This window comes from Schistocerca nitens, chromosome 4 (assembly GCF_023898315.1).
Source record: "Schistocerca nitens isolate TAMUIC-IGC-003100 chromosome 4, iqSchNite1.1, whole genome shotgun sequence".
Classification (NCBI taxonomy): Eukaryota; Metazoa; Arthropoda; class Insecta; order Orthoptera; family Acrididae; genus Schistocerca; species Schistocerca nitens.
The window spans coordinates 390,714,589-390,719,881 of record NC_064617.1 but is presented as its reverse complement, the minus strand read 5'-3'; positions in this window follow the sequence as shown (position 1 = coordinate 390,719,881).

Genomic DNA, 5,293 nt, shown 5'->3' with positions numbered 1-5,293 from the left:
ACATAGCTTTACGCCTGGCCTAGCGAGTTATATAGAGCGGATGGACATGTACGTGTGTGGAGACAACCTCTTTAATCCACGGATCCTGCATGTCAGCAGGGGACTGTCCAGCCTGATGAAGGATCTGTAATGGTGTGGGGCGTGCAGTTGGAGTGATATGGGACCTCTGATACGTGCAGATACGACTCTGAGAGGTGACACGTACGTAAGCATCCTGTCTGATCACCTGCATCCATTCATGTCCATTGTTGTGGATTGGCAGGAGACCAACCCACTAAATTGAGAGGAAGCCGAAAGGCACGCGTTTAAGCTCACGCAGGCTGGCGTGAGGTCTGGAACAGGAAAAGGTAATTAGAACTTAGAAAAAAGGAGGTAACTGGTAGAATACTTAACTTTAATCCATTAATGTTGAACGTAGCTCTTGTCTGTACATTATTTACAATATCAATAGCAACTGAACATGGCGCCTTGCTAGGTCGTAGCAAATGACGTAGCTGAAGGCTATGCTAACTATCGTCTCGGCAAATGAGAACGTATTTTGTCAGTGAACCATCGCTAGCAAAGTCGGTTGTACAACTGGGGCGAGTGCTAGGAAGTCTCTCTAGACCTGCCGTGTGGCGGCGCTCGGTCTGCAATCACTGATTGTGGCGACACGCGGGTCTGACGTATACTACCGGACCGCGGCCGATTTAAAGGCTACCACCTAGCAAGTGTGGTGTCTGGCGGTGACACCACATTCCTCCCCCGCAAATCGGCGTACGGTTGTGTTATAAGGCTTCCGCCCACCGTGGGGAGGACCCCATGTTGACGTATGCGACGAGGTGGGGAGCCTAACAACAGGCGAGGCTGTGCCACCCGCACCCTGCCATTCGGTCCGAGGGGAGCTAGGAAACGCCTGAAAACCTACGCCAGGGTGCACGCCAACATGCTGTGCATGCGCCCGTAGAGAGACAGGAGGGGCCGAAGGGTCGACCTCCATCGGGCCGGGGCACCCGACGGGCGAAGACGCCATATGGTCCGGAGCGGGCAAGAGGTCCATGTCGGAGGACAACTGGTCACGGGAAGCGATCGGCGGCGCGTGACCCAGGGAGGCGCCCGGCGGCTGCAGCGACGCGTCCACGGCGGGCGTCGCCGGCGGGAGAACAGGCGGCGGCGGCGGCGCGTCGCCATGGGGCAAAATGGAAGGCAGCGTCGGTAACACCTGGGGCTGAGGCGAGCCAGTAGATGGGTCCCCAGGGCGCTGACCGGACGGCACCTTCGCTGAAAGCAGACGGCGAGCGGCAGATCCCGTGCGACGACAGAGGCGCAGCTGATTGAGATGCCGACGCACCTCACCAGGGGCCCCCAAAACCAGATACATAGCGCGGCCGAGGCAGCGAAGAATGCGCCCTTCGAGCCAACGCCGTGAACCTCGATAGTGACGTTAGTAGACAACGTCGCCTGGAGCTAAAGCAGGTGTCTGCCGCTGCACAGGAACCTGATGCGGCGGATGTAGCAAAGACATCAAGGTTCGATGAGGACGACCGTGGAGCAACTTAGCTGGCGAGCGACCATCTCGGGGCTGAGAGCGATACGAGGACAAAAAGAGCAATAACGCGTCCTCCCGAAAATGCGACTCTTTCAACTTAAACATCTGGGACTTGGAAGTCCTGACCAATCGTTCAGCGGCACCGTTTGAGTGTGGCGAAAACGGCGCGGTTGTCAGATGTTGAATACCATTGGCCTTGCAGAATGACTGAAATTCTGCGGACCTGAATTGTGGGCCATTGTCGGAAACAATAGTCTGTGGAAGACCTTCAATGCAAAAGATAGCAGATAACGCTTGGATGGTGGCAGATGACGTCGTGGAAGACATCCGGACAACAAAAGGAAAATTACTGAATGAATCTACCACAACCAACCATCGAGCATTCCAGAATGGACCAGCAAAATCGATGTGTAAGCGTTGCCAAGGGGAAGTGGCTGTTGGTCATGCAAAGAATTTCCGCGGCGGAGCGGATTGTTGTTCAGCACACGCCATGCAAGAAGAGCACATATGCGTAATCGCAGCATCGATTCCGAAACAAGGACAGTGCTGACGAGCAAGTTGTTTCGTTCTCAATATACCCCAATGTCCTTGGTGGAGAAGCCGTAAGACAGAGGACTGTAACGAACGTGGGACCACGACCCTGGACTGATCATTATCAGAACGCAACAGCAAAACACCACGTCGTACAAAAAGTCTCTCCTTGTGAGCAAAAAATCGGCGAACCAACGGATCCCCGATCCGTGACTTTGACAAGGGCCATTGCGTAGCAACAAAACGCAGAACGGTAGCAAGGACAGGGTCAGCAGCTGTGGCTGTAGCTACACGACGAAAATCAATCGGAAACGATTCGACCACGTCATCGGTTTCCGCATCAATGAACATGCAAGCAAGTTCGGAGGAATCGAATGCTCTATCCTCAGCAACAGGCAAACGGGACAACGCATTGCGTTTCCGTGCTTAGCAGTGGACCGATACAAGATATCGTAGCGGTACTGCGAGAGGAAAATAGACCAGCGAATGAATTTCTGCGCTGTACGCGGAGGTACAGGCTTGTTCGGATGAAAAGGCGATGTCAAAGGTTTCTGGTCTGTGATGATGGTAAAGTGACGACCATACAAGAACTCATGAAACTTAGTAACACCAAATACGAGAGCCAATGCTTCTTTCTCGATCTGTGAATAATGTCTTTGCGCGGACGAGAGCAACTTGGACGCAAAGGCAATAGGGCGATGATGCGATCCATCTTTGTGCGCAAGCACAGCACCGATCCCGAAATCCGAAGCATCCACCATCAACAAAAGGGGCTTCTGGGGATCGAACGGCGCAAGGCAAGTATTGGAAAGCAACGCCGATTTCAACTGGCGAAAGGCGCGTTCGCATTCCGTCGTCCAGACGAACGGAACACCTTTACGGCGTAAGCGAAGAAGCGGAGCTGAAATGGAAGAGGCATGGGGAACATTGCGATAATAATAATTAATTTTTCCCAGCACACTCTGTAGCCGCTTCAAATTCTGCGGCGAAGGCAAGTCTTGTATGGCACGGAGGTGCTTGGAACTGGGATGTATGCCTTGGGCATGGAGTACATGTCCCAGGTAGGGTAAGTCACGAGCAAAAAACACACATTTGTCCTTCCGCAAGCGAAGACCATTTTGTCGCAAGACCTGAAATAATGTTCTGAGATTGGCTAAATGTTCTTCTTCCGTCTTTCCGGTGATCACAATATCGTCCAGATAGTTTGCTGCAGTAGGGACCGACGCAAAAACAGTTTGCAGATATTGCTGAAACAATGCAGGGGTGGATGCACACCCGACTGGCAGTCGTTTGAATCGATACAAACCAAGATGCGTGTTAACCACTAAAACGCGCTGGGATTCTTCGTCCACCAGTATTTGCAAGTACGCATCTGCTAGGTCCAACTTCGAAAAATATTTACCCGGGCACAGTTTGTCAAAAAGATCTTCCGGGCGGGGTAAAGGAAAAGTTGCAATCACTAGTTGTGGATTCACTGTTGCCTTGAAGTCCACCAAAGTCTCAATTTTCCGGAAGGTTTTGGCAAAATTACTAAGGGTGATGCCCAGAGAGAAGCCTGCACATGGTCAATTACACCTTGCGATTCCAAATCGTGTAATGTTTTTGCGACCTCATCACGCAATGCGTGGGAAACATTGCGCGCTCTGAAAAATTTCGGTTGCGCGTTTACTTTCAGTTCCAGATGTGCTTTATAGTTCTTAGTGCAACCAAGGCCCGGTGCAAAAATGTCTGCAAACTCTTCACATAGACGAGAAACACTGTCTGAAGGCACAGCCTGGTTCACTGATAGGACCTGATTGACTATAGACAAGTTAAACAACTGAAATAATCTAAACCAAATAAGTTCACTGCAGAAGAAGAACGAAGGACGTACAATGACACTAGTTTTGTTTGTCCCTTGTATGTTGCAAGAAGGCTGCACTGTCCTAACACAGGGATTACTTGTCCTGAATAGCTATTTAACTTAACATTTGCGGCACGCAACGGAGGTGTGCCCAGCTGTTTGTATGTGTCTTGATTGATCAGTGAAACTGCAGATCCGGTATCGAGCTGGAATGGTATCACTTTGCCGTTAATGTCCAAGTCGACAAAAAGTTTATTGTCCTGTTGACGACAAGAGCGACTGTCCCGTGCAACGTGAACTGACACTGGTACAAAATCACTTGTGACATGACGGGATTTCCGTCGATGTCGACGCACACTATTTGTGGGACGAACACAGTCACTGTTAGAGAGAGTGGCACTGGGCGGAGTGGAATAAACTACATGAATTTCCATGGGCGAAGGTTCACGAGCCTGAGTATTCTTGGTTCGATTCCGATTCCGGCGTGACACAAAGGGCCTGGAATGGTTTTGAGTGTCCGATCTGAGCTTTTTCTAGCAAACACTCTGAACATGTCCTTTTTTATTACAGAAAAATCAAATAGCCTGGCGTGACGGGCAATTCTCACGCGAATGTCTAGTAGCACACTGCGGGCATGATTTTAGCACTGCATTTGCTTGCCTGCACGGCACACGTAGCGGAGAGCCTGGTGGCAGCTGCGCAGACGGGCAGCGCGCCCGGCTGGCCGGTTAATGTGACACACGGCTGGTGAAGTTTCAAATGATTCCTGAGCAAAGTCAAGTGTGTCCTGCCGATCCAATATGTCTATCACTTGTTGAAGGGAGGGATTGACTAGTTTCAAAATCTGTTCCCTTATACGAACATCGGAAATGTTCTGTGCAATTGCATCACGTACCATAGTATCTGAATGAGGGAGTCCACATTGACACTCAAAAGCACAATCCCTAGTAAGGCCTTGCAAAGTTGCAACCCACTTCCGATTAGTTGGACCTGCCGTACGTTTTGTACGAAAGAAGGTATACCTTTTTGCAACTACATTGACTGATTCTTTGAAATATGCATCTAATGCAGACAAAATTTCGTCGTAGGACAGAGTTGCCTTGTCGCGTTGGGTAAATAATTTCACTATCACACGGTACGTTTGGACGCCTACGGAGGAAAGGAGAAAAGGCTGCCGCTCATTACCTTGAATTCTGTAGGTGGCGAGATGGAATCCAAATTGGCGTGACCACTCCGTCCAGCTTTCCAGTGCAGCATCAAAAGGACGAAAAGTTGGTGCAACAGCGTGTTGTGGCTGCGATAGCGGTGGAGCGGCGGCCGCCGCATCGTTTTGCATTGCTCGTTGACCCTGGACGAGCTGTCCAAGGACATCCAGTAAGGCCTGCGTCTGC